The following is a 12,152-nucleotide window of genomic DNA, read 5'->3' as shown; positions in this document are numbered from 1 at the left end:
TACATGAGGACTCCCCTTCTCTCCCTCACTTCATACCATGTAAACAAACATTCCCTGCAGAGGAACAGATGTGCAGTCCAAGGTTGTTGTTCTTTTTTTTTCTTCTTCAGCCTCATAATGCCACTACATAACATGTAAAGGCAGGGCCTCGAGACATATATTAAACCTAAAAAAGAAAATCTATAAATGAACACAAAATAACTGCAGAATGTCTCTTTGAAGTTTAATAATCTAATATGGCTTAATGTATGTTCTTTTTGCATCCCCTGTATACTTGTTAAATGTGGATTTACTATTTCTGTCAGAGAGGTTTTATCAACTGTATTTGCAAGGTTATTGCATGCTGAAAACTGGACCAAAAGTTGACCAGTTAGAATTTGACTCAAAGTGTTGTGCATGTATGAGGCAGATAATGGCAAGTGGATCTCTAGCCATTACTTTCTGATCCATGTGAAAGTGTCCTCTGAAATGCTGAGTGAGCGACTACCTTGTGATTCATGTACAAGGGCTCCCTGAAATGCTGAGTCAGCCACTATGGTATGATCCATGTGAAAGTGCTCCCTAAAATGCTGAGTCAGTTTAGACAATAAGATGTTTGGCATGGTTAAACAAGAGGCACCACGGGCAGACTGATGCACTCACCATTCCCTCAGAGATGCGGGAGGGGCAGTTCTAAGGGTAATTAGGTGCCCCAGTCTGATAAAGTTCTTCATCTGTGGTTGTGAGTGAGAATGTGTGGGGGAGATCTCTAATAAATTCAATGGAAACATGCACCTCAGTGCACAAAGAGTAACACAGATGTGTGAGAGCTTCTGGCTTGCATGTCCAAAAAAAAACCTCTTTTTCTCCCAAAGGCTACTTGCCCTAGTTAGCATCTACAAAGCACGGACAGTTCATACTGTTGCTCTGTGTGTTGGATGTAGAGAGAAGAAGGACATAAAAGGTAGTGCAGCTGCAAGTTTGTGCATAAAAGGTGGATATTGTCAAAAGCTGTATTTTTCTTCTGGTTAAGGTCATTTTTAAAACAAGCACCTGTCTGTTGCTGGAGGATTGTACCTTTAAAGTTCACTTCTGATTGCCCAAAGTACACTGCAAATGATAGCATGAGAGCACTTTCTTTAGCAATGTTCATTATGAAACAAATAAAAAATGGCATATTTGTTCCAAAATTATATGGTATTACTAATTGCAATTCCATTTTTAGAACTGTTAGCATATCATTAATAGATCTTTAACATGGGTTAATTTTTGAGGATCACAAATTAAGGATCTTAGTGTGTTATTCTTGGTGTGAAGCCTCTGTGCTGGTTTGTGTTAGTGTCTACTAAATCTTTTTGTCATTTCTCTTCCCATTATTTGTTTGCAGTCCAGACTTTTTTTTTTTTTTTTGCTTTCCTCCTAGAGTGCTCAAGATGCAGAAAACAAGCTTTTGAGCCTTTTTGAGAAAAAACAGATCAGCATAGAGTACATGATTTGCTTTTAAAGATAAGACACTGGACGTGGACAGTGTCAGTGACCTGGAAATGAAGAGTGTCAGTGACCGGCCTGCTCTACAAGTCCCCCTTTTGGTATCATGGCTCATTCTTACTGGCCCAGTTACAATATCATTATACAAGAAGGTTCCCTTAGTACCAAAGGGGATGTTTTCAACATGGCATTCAAGTAATATCATTAGCATATTATGCAACAGAATTCTGCATACTTGCTTGAACCTGGGTATTAATTAATGCTACAAAAATATGACTGCAAACATTACTAACAAAACCCACAGCTTTGACAAACTGCTTTAAAGCAAATTAGAGGGAAACATATTTAAATGACACTCCTCACCATTAGTCATGAGATGAACCTCTTTGTATGGCTTAATCCCTTTCAATGTCTCAGCAAAGCCAAATGGACAAATCCTGCTGACCATGACTCTCCTTAGTATAGTTTCTTTTGTATTTATACAAACATAAAAAGTCCTGTCACCATCAAAAATAGGGATTTCTATAGCTAGATATTTAATTTGTCAAAGTGGGTCACAGCTATGCATTGTTGTCAGCCTGATGTAGTTATTGTATCTTATGCACTACAGATGTTATATGCTACACTATCCTGATCAACTAAATGTGTACACAGGGTGAAAGAATACAGGGTTTTCTTCCACATTCTGTACATTTTACACATGGGCAGTGGTAGCTCAGTGGTTAAGGTTCTGGTGTAATAATTGGAAGTTTGCTAGTTCAAGCCCCACCAGTGGCAAATTGCCACTGAGCAAGGCCCTAAAACCCTGTTGCTCAATCTGTATTCAGTCATAATTCTAAGTTACTTTTGGTAAAAGTGTCAGATAAATGTAAATTTTCAACATGGACTTATTCTTTCAGTTTTAATGTGGTGAAACTATTTTAAGTAATACATTTTGCAGTGCCATCACTAATTGGATAAAGGGAATCAGCATACCTTCCATAATATTTACATTTACATTTATGGCATTTAGCAGACACTTATCCAGAGTAACTTACAAAAGGGCTTTGCCATTTACTCATAGAATACATCCTAACCAGTACAGTAGGTTAGTGTCCAATATACCAATGAACTAAAATACTGTTAAAATACAGGGATCAATGCTGATGCCTAGAAGTGCAAAATACATAAGCTCTATCTCAGACAATGATAAGTGCAATAAACAAATATAATAAATAATATTTTCAATTGCCGTTAAGGTCATATGTCCTTGAGTAAAATGTCTTATCTCAGAGTTAAATAATCTGCCTCTCTGGCTTCTAAAACATTTGCTGTGAGGGTCGTTGGGTTTGGATTCTGGCGATGTGCCTGAGTGCACACAGGGAGGGTGTGCTTGTGCAGTAGGGTTGCGTGATATGTGGGGAGGCGTAGCCGCCAAACTCAGGCTCTCACGGCTGCCTTGCAGAGCGGAATGTGCCGCCAATGAGGGTGCACGTTAGCCCAGGCCAGGAAACACGCAGGCCACTGAAATCTTGTTTTCTCTTCCACAGTCTCTGAAATGCCAAGCCCTCATCCTGGTGGGTGTATCTGCACAGGGAAACATGATGCTCAGAGGCCACCCCTGGGTCAAGCGGAGTCACACCTGTCCATGGCCCACAGATGAGGGTGTTAAAGAGGTCTGCTACATGACAGCATATATGCCTGCAGCCCTGCCAGGACCTAGGCCAAGGAAGCTCTGCTGTCACCCAGCAAGGGGTTGTTCTCTACAGACCCTTTCAACATTGGCCTTGGCTCTTGGGAATGTGAGGCCAGATGCTATTCAAACAGGAGACATGAAAAGGGTTGTCTCTTGATGTAGCTGATAATGGAAAGTTTATATAGAGTCATCAGTTTCACATTTAATTATATGCTTAGTGAATGTTTGAGTAGATCTGTAGAGGGATCCCTGCATTTTAATTATACATGGACACAGGAGGTGTGAATATGGAAAAGCCTAACTACGATGTGTTTAAAGCTGCACTACAGGCATGCACATGGATACCAAACTACTCTATGTAATACATCATTAAAACAGATATAATTTTAAAGCCTATTTGGATAAATAATCTGGATAAATACTGACAGTATTGGTGTTTGCATGGAACAAACAGATCAGTGATAACATCTCTTCCATTGTACTGTGAGAAATGTGAAAGGTATGTCCATGGTAACTTCAAACACACCCCAAAGTAACTTACACTCAAAAATATTCTAAATGTATTTGTATTGTAAATAGGCACTTTTTAGGTATGTAAAGTCATAATGAGTCTTTTAAATACACAGTTATTTATTGATAATAAAAGTTACACTTTTCACCCTTAAATGTATCAAAAGAAAAAGAGCTCAATTTGTTTGACTGTTGACATTTTGCAGGCAGTGGTTTAATTTCTTTAATCTGTTTAGCTAGTCTAAGAGCTAGGGTTTTATGTCACCTGACTTCCATTAACCTGTTTCCACACTGATCCATTGAACTGTTTATTTATCTATTCTGTTGGCTGAAATGTTTTTACACTCTTATTTACACTCTAAACTATATTTTAATGGCATGAACTATAACTGAATGTAATTTATAAACAACCTTAAAATTTCTTCCTATAATTTTGCACTTAAGTTTTTCCCAACTGTAACTGCACTGCTTATTCTTAGCCCATCTTTATTGTCACATGCGCATTTGTAGCTGAGTACAAAAGAACAGTGAAATGTAATGCAGTTGCTCCAAAAACTGTGTGAGGGATAGAAACAATATATCAAATATTCTAAGTACTAGATTATAAAAAAAAAAGGGTGAAAAAGTATTTACATGTTTATAGGCAAGACCAATGTGAAGATAGGAAAAGGGATGAGTATGGGGGAATATTAAATAAGGGGAGATACAAATAGTGCAATGAAATTAAAGGGAACAAGAACACTGAGTAAGAGACTAGTTCAAGGGACATGATGGAATCCTGTATGTATATATTTATAGAGAAGTGCTCTGTGTGTGCATGTATGTGAGTGTGTGTGTATGTGTGTGCATATGAGTGAGAATTGGATTGCCACGCAGTGGGGTCCTGAATGTGTTCAAGTGTGGAGCTGAGGTTTGTGTGTGTGTGTGTGTGTGTGTGTGTGTGTGTGTGTGTGTGTGTGTGTGTGTGTGTGTGTGTGTGTGTGTATGTATGTATAGTGTGTCTCACAGAATATGTAACATGAGGTTAGCTGTTAATTGTTCGTATGGCCTGAGGAAAAAGGTTTCTTTCCAAGCTCTCAGTCCTGGTCCTGATGGAGGTGGTTGCCAGAGGTTAGCCAATGGAACAAAGTTGTGGTTTGGGTGGTGAATGTCTTTGATGATCCAATTTGCTGATGTCCTGTACCGCCTGGAGTAAATGTCCTGATGATGCGCCTAGTGCATTGGATCACTCTGTGGAAGGCCTTCTTGTTCTGGGAGCTGCAGCTGCCGTACCAGGCAGTAAAGCTCTCAGAGAGAATGGTCCCTTTTATTGCAGTGAAGAAGGTTTTTTGCAGAGCTATTGAGGCTGCCGTGCCCAGGGTGACGATATCTGTAAATTTCACAATGGTATAAGAGCTATGGCGGTGCACTCATGAGTGAAGAAGGGAGTATAGTAGTGCATGTAGGAAGTAGCCTTGGGGGACACCAGTGTTGAGGTGTCCCATCTTCACCACTTGGGGTCTGACAGACAGAAAGCTATGGACCCCGGAACACAATCGGTGACTTAACCCCAGGTCACTGAGCTTGGTGACTAGTCTGGAGGGAACAACAGTATTGAACAGTATTGACCAGTCAGGAAGGAACAATGATGAGTTGTAGTCAATGAACAGCAGACCTATGTAATTCCCCTTCCCACTGTGTAGGTTGGAAGGAATGGTATGTTGGATGTGCGAAATCACATCATCAGTGCTCCCATTACTGTGATAGGTCAACCGAAGAGAGTATAATGAGTATGGCAGAGATGAGCAGATGGGGTCTTTGATGAGTTTCTCAAAGCACTTCATAACAACAGAGGTCAATGCTACATGGGGGTAGTCATTTAGACAGTCTGGGTTGGTCTTTTTAGGGACAGGGATGATTGTGGACATCTTAAGGCATCTAGAGGTGACAGAATGAGCCAGGGATATGTTGGAAATGGGGTTAAATACTGGGGTTAGCTGGTCTGCACATGATTTCAGCATCCTCCCAAGGATTGCTGTCAGGACCAGCTGCCTTCCTACTGTTTATGCATTGCATGATGGCTTGGTGGTTAGCATGTTTGCAGGTCAACACTTGGGTTGGAGTCCCTATCTGGGTGGAGTTTCCATGTTCTGTCTGTGTGGGTTTTGTATGGGGTCTCTGGTTTCCTTCCACACTCCAAAAACATGGAGGTTAGGTTGATTGGATAAATCATGACATGTGTGCATGTATGTCCAGTGAGGGTTGGTGCTCTGTCCTGGACTTAACCTCTGCACCTGGTGCAGTCCCCCAGGGGGCTGTGGTTTCTGAGTGAGAGTATGATGTGCTGTTTATTTGGCTGCTGCTTCTCACCGGTGTGTGTTATTGTAAAAAAAAAAAGCTGATATCCATCTGTAAAGCATACTTGAGCTTGGGAAAGGTGCTATATAAATGTAACTAATAATATAAGTGGCTGAGGCAGCTGCAGCACTGCTGAAGAATCTTTCAGTGATGCTTCAGTATACTGCTCCTCATGTGTGCTGTGTAACTTTGCAGCTTTCTTTACACAGGGTATGTAGTAAATGTGGGTTTAGGGGGCCAGTCTTTATTTTATTACAGAGCAATGGATACATGCTTTTGTTGTCCTATTCATGCTGCTGAATGACCTTGTAGATATAACACTGTGTAGAGCTATATGTTTGAGGTTGCTTAATTTATATTTTAAATTGTATCTGTAATAGACATTTAATGACCTGTGCACACATGATTATTGGGGATGAAATTAGTTTTTTATGATGTTTGTATTATAACACAGTCAGGCTGAATATCTATATTCAGGTCCACTCTACTGTTCTAAAGTCCAAAGTCTTCTTCTCAAGTTTAAAAATTGTCGGGAGACAATTTTTGTTAATCTTTCTGCTGCTGAGACCATTGTTAGCTATGCCTTTCATTTATGAATACCAACTGAGCACTGTTACTCAGGCTTTTGCCAAATCTGGTATACCAATAAATCTGTAAAAGAAATTTACAAAAAGTAAACCTTTCATTTTGAATAAAAATTAAATAATACATTGTATAGAATAGTGTGTTCTGCTAGAACTAAAGAAAAGGTAGGCCTGAGTAATCATTTCACTCTTAACAGCCTATATGCACTCATGCATTCTGCTGTTTGGGAGCCACAGCGTGATCCTTTTTCATTTTCACTCCTTGTGAAAAGTACTGAACTCTACAGCTTTATTGATGTTGGCTTCCTGTAATGGGCCTCATTTCTTTCTCTCGTCAAGAGACCTTGATGGTCCAACTTTCCACTTTCCAAATGATTTTTTTTTTACTTCCCCAGTCATAGTGGCTTTATAGTCCTCTGATCAGTGAACAAGCCCTAATTTTGTCACAAAAGCCTTTTTGTTGTGATAGGGCAATGATTACATAAATGATTTCCATTCCAGTAGGTGATACTGATATAAAAATCAAATGAGAATAACAAGCAGAAAACCGAGGCATGAATTTCAAGAGTAGTTTGTTACAGGAAATCAGAAAATATATGAGTTATTGTGATTCTCTGAAGCTCTTTCTGCTGTTTGGTCTTTGAAGAGTCTTATCAACTTATCAAGTGAACAATATTCTTATGATACATTAGAAGGCATGATCAGTTAGTTGTAATTATTTCTGCCACCGTACACAATATTTGATGCTGACTGAAAAGGATCTCATCTGATTCAGTGAGTGCTGATCTGGCTTTATGAGACACCTTATCACCCTCTCTCAGATGTAGAGGAAAGAACCTCACCAACCACACATGGTGTGGCTTTACTGTTGATGGCATGTCAGAGCCTCATCATCAGACCTGTTCCTATGTGCTAATCTATGCCATAAAATATATGGTATGGGTTTACTTAGTAAACTTTGTTTATCTAGTTCAAAGAAAGAGAATCAAGAAGGACCACAAAAATACCAGGGGCATGCTCAGTGTAACAGATGCTCATGGGAAACATAAATCAAGAAAACCTGAAAATGCCAAAAACACTGTGAACTGTCATAGGTGTAATAATACAGAGCATACTAAAAGCATACATTAATAGGGTCCACCTTTGCTACTAAGTTCTTATTTATTTTTGTCCTTACTTTATTGTTGATTTTACTTAAGAGTCTTGCACTATGATGCAAAAAGTTTTAATTTTCACTCTGTTAGGTACACGAGGGTCCAGGGAAAGACGATGTGTGCTTTCAAAAGTTATGCACTACTAATAGTTGCAGCCAAAACGGAACAGTTTGGGTAATGAAACCAGGAAAAAGTAGGCTCTAATAAAAAGCAGACATGGCAAGCAGTGCATTGCTACCAAGGCAGCATCTCATGCCCTGCCTGGCTTCCCATGAAACATTAGGGAAATGTTGCATTATAAGGATTGAATTAAAGCAGGGGTGCAAAAGCCTTTTTAGTGCTGCTGTTACATTTTTTGGTTTCGCAAAGAATGGGTGGGTGACAGATGTTTACTAAATCACTTGGTGAAATGACGCATGGACTATGACCATGGTTTGAGTATGAACCAAACCAGTATAGGCTTTTAAAATGTTGAACAGGCAAGCTCACTTGCAGAAAACAGGTAAGCCATATGATTTGATTTGAAAACAACGCCCTGTAAACGCAACAAATTATAATGCAAGGTGTTGATTCCTCTGATCCACCTCCTCTTGTTTCACCTGTTACAAGCACTTTGTTCTATTTAATTGATTCCTCTCATATGTCCAAATATTATAGCGTATTAGCATTTATTTTACATACTATTATATAAAACAATAAAAACACGTAACAAGTAAAGATTACAAACGTTTCAATTAGATAAAACATTTAATCAAACAGTACATTTTGTAGGGCACTGTATCACACTTTCAAGCCCTCAGCCAATTAAACACTTAACGAGGGGTCCATTTTATAACTGCTGGCTAGCATAGCTAACATAGTTAGTTAACATAGCTACTAGCTTTGTATAGTCACTTAGCATATAACATTGTAGGTTATATAGCTGGGTAAACTATTAAAGTTAGTTTGAAGCTGGTTACCTTTTTGCGAAGATGCAGCGAGGTATGTCACTAAAGGGAAGTCCATAATTATTCAATGCGAATATAGACTACTTAAGAAGTGGGATTTCAAAATCGGTGTTCAATATTCTCTTGCCAATTCAAGCATAAATACTTAAAGAACTAGAACTAAAGCTTAAACAACTTTAAACCTCCAAACACGAATATTCACTTCCAAACTTAAACATAGTTTAAAGTACCAGTTGTACTGATTCTGAATACTACGAGATAAATGTCCGCTGTGCGACCAAAGCCGGACATTCTCTAACGGTCTCTAACGAACCGCACTAATAAAGTAATCGCACCAGTTCATTTGACAAAGTCTGAACATGCTCTAAAGGTAACAAAATTAAAGTGATTTTGGGGACCTTACTGTAACGTCCCACCAGGATTAAATTGGACCTATAGCGGATGTCAAGAACCGCCTAGGAACATCTACAGCGATCATATAAAAATACCCAAATACGAAGGACATCCATTATTTGCTGGCATGGCAACGTTTTCTAGAATCACAACAGAATATTAAAACAGCCTCCAGCTCACCAGCAGAAAGACAAATGGATACTCACAAGATGGCAACACCAATTACTAACAATTATTTAACAATTGACCATTTTAACAGTTAACATATTTGATTTAGCGTTTCTGTTTGCTGCATAAATCACGTTGTGATTTTGCAGTTTTATTTTTATTATTAAATGAGACCAAATGAAGTAATTCACTATGGAATAGTATTTTACTTTTCTTGAGTAATTACTTTAAAGTAATTCTTGCATACAGTTTTTTGGCTATTCTATGCCTCTAGTCCCGTTTAAACTCATCGGTCATTGTCTTTTCTGTCCCACACTCAATGATACAGTACTAAGCAGATGAAAAATATGTAACATAAAATGAATTATTGTAATTTCGTTATAGCCTCTGACAGCTTGCCTGTGTTTTGGCCTCAATGGGTTGTTCATTCTGTTAATGCATTGTGAGATGATCTGATTCATGCTTTATATTATCTGGACTGTTACCCTCCATACTAACAAGAGCTGACAGTTTTGTTTCATTCCTATCCAGGCAGCCAAAAATCTCTTAAATTATATGCAAGTAGAGTTTGCTGGTCTCATTTTTCTCAGGCCTGGGATAGTGCATTTTGGAATGCCTGGTTAAAAGACAAAAGAAAAAAAACCAACAACCCTGATTTATATTAATAAAAATGCTGACCATGTGTATACCCACAGTGACTTCCAGCCGGCTGTAGCCATAATGGATTTGCAATAGAGCCATAGAGATTTCTGATACATCAGTCAATCAGCAAAAAGGAAAGGCCTTTAGAAGTGCTCGATTGTTTGGTCTGACTGAAAGCAGTTAGGGTTGTCCCACAGAGTCCTCGTTTATGGCCTCCCTAGAGGAGAGCAAACCTGCAGTTTGCAGATATATGTAGAGGAAAGCAGTGACAGGCTTTTTAAGCTTCCTCTTTGATGTGCTTCCCCCCTCTGGGAGTTGAAAGGTAATGTGAGAAGCCAGAGAGCACAATGCTGCTCTCACCTGCACCCTTTGAAGATCCAAGAGAGCCAGGTATACCCAGGACATCTCCATCAGTAGATCCAGAGACACTCATGATACCTTTTTTCTTTTTGGAGGGCAGCGGGGGGGTTTTAGGGGGAGCATGCACTAGTTAAACTACTACAAAGTCTTTGAGGTAAAGTGTGTTTCAGTGCTCTGGTTACAGTGTTTCTTGTTCAGTTTGGAACAAGGTCATCCGACTTTATGGCCTAATCCTCCAGCCTCTGTATGGCACTGAACCATAAGCTTTAACCTCTTAGCCTCACCACTCCTCCAGCCAACCTCTCTCATTCCATGATAGTTTTTCTCAGGTTACCTCAGGAAATTTGTGGACTTTGTGTTTAAGGTCTTGTTTTACAAGTCCTGTACTTTAAAATTTCACAAGCTCAATCTAACAGCAATCTGTAAATTCCAGAAAGTAGTATTTTAACAAAATTGGTCAATACAAGTTTGTTATAGCCAAGAACCCTACTTATTATTGATCATCATCTCATAAGACAAGGGTAGAAGACAGTACCGAGAAAGCCTACAAACTGTTACCACAATTTTAATAGTCTGAGCTGGAATGTTCTTTGACCAGTTTGATGATATATATTTCTCAATCTTGGATTTACATTACATTTATAGCATTTGGATGGTGCTCTTATCCAGAGTGGTTTACATATTTTCATATAGAATTTTCATATATCCTTTACATTTTGAGTCTTAATTGTAATTCGGCCACAGGAGGGGGTTGGTATGTTGAGAATACTCTTTCCAAATACAGATAAACACAAAGTATTTACAAGATGCTGAATCAATGTTAACATTATTTATAGAGCATGGACAGAGACACAGAACAACCAATTCCGAAGACAAATAAAGCCAAAGAAGTAATTCCAGTGCAGACAGCTGAAAAAGATACTCTTCCAGGTCACGGCAAGGTCATCATGCAGGAGAAAGATGAGTGACTCTGCATGAGGCAATTCTTTAACAAGTACACACACACACACACACACACACACACACACACACACACACACACACACACACACACACACATTTTTGTTGGCAGGGGCCCATTGTCAGTGCAAAGGGGTGATGATGGGTTCTGTCCCTCTTTGATAGGGTCACAGAGGACCTTTTCTGAAATAGAATAGGCCATGCACCTGCCAGCGATCCAGGCCATCAAATATTCATTTGAGTTCATATCTGTGCAGGTTTCTATAAGAGTAGAAGTAATATAAAGTGGCTTCCACTTTTGGCTTCTGATATGTGCATATTGTCTAGTCTTCATTGTCTATGTATTTGTAGTAAATTGGTAATGTAAATGATACATTTATACGTTTCCTGGATGCTCTAGGTCCTTGAATTTCTTTTGTCCTTTTTTTGCAGTATTCTTGGAACTGAAATACTAGAATCTATACCCTTTTACAGTGGTTCTCCTAATCATCTCAGTGAGTGTGAATTTTCCCTATCATGTTTCTATCTGGAAATAATGACCGCATTATTCTGGCCTCCATGTTATTCATGACCTAAAAGCCTCTGCTCTGACCTCTATGACCCACACCTTCTCTGGTGTCTCTCCCTCGCTCAGGGTGACTCCCCCTTTCTTCCTCATCCTCTAACCTGGCAGCTTTCACCTCTGAGTGACTCTAGCTGCTGGCAGAGCGACAGCTCAAGACTGTCTCCATAGAACCAGCCTGAACCAACACTGGCCTAATCCCCAGGATCACCTTGCCCTCATGGGAATACAAGAGTGCATCATTGGAACAGAGCTCCAGGAATCTCCTCTTTTAATCTCTACACAGGACCATGTGACACTGTGCATCGTTATTAGTGCAGATAGCATGTTTCCGCTTTGTATTTATGACACATTCTGTAGTTACTGTTTGTACATATTTGCATTTCTATGTAC

Source organism: Electrophorus electricus, chromosome 10 (genome assembly GCF_013358815.1).
Source record: "Electrophorus electricus isolate fEleEle1 chromosome 10, fEleEle1.pri, whole genome shotgun sequence".
Lineage (NCBI taxonomy): Eukaryota > Metazoa > Chordata > Actinopteri > Gymnotiformes > Gymnotidae > Electrophorus > Electrophorus electricus.
This window is presented reverse-complemented; position numbering follows the sequence as displayed.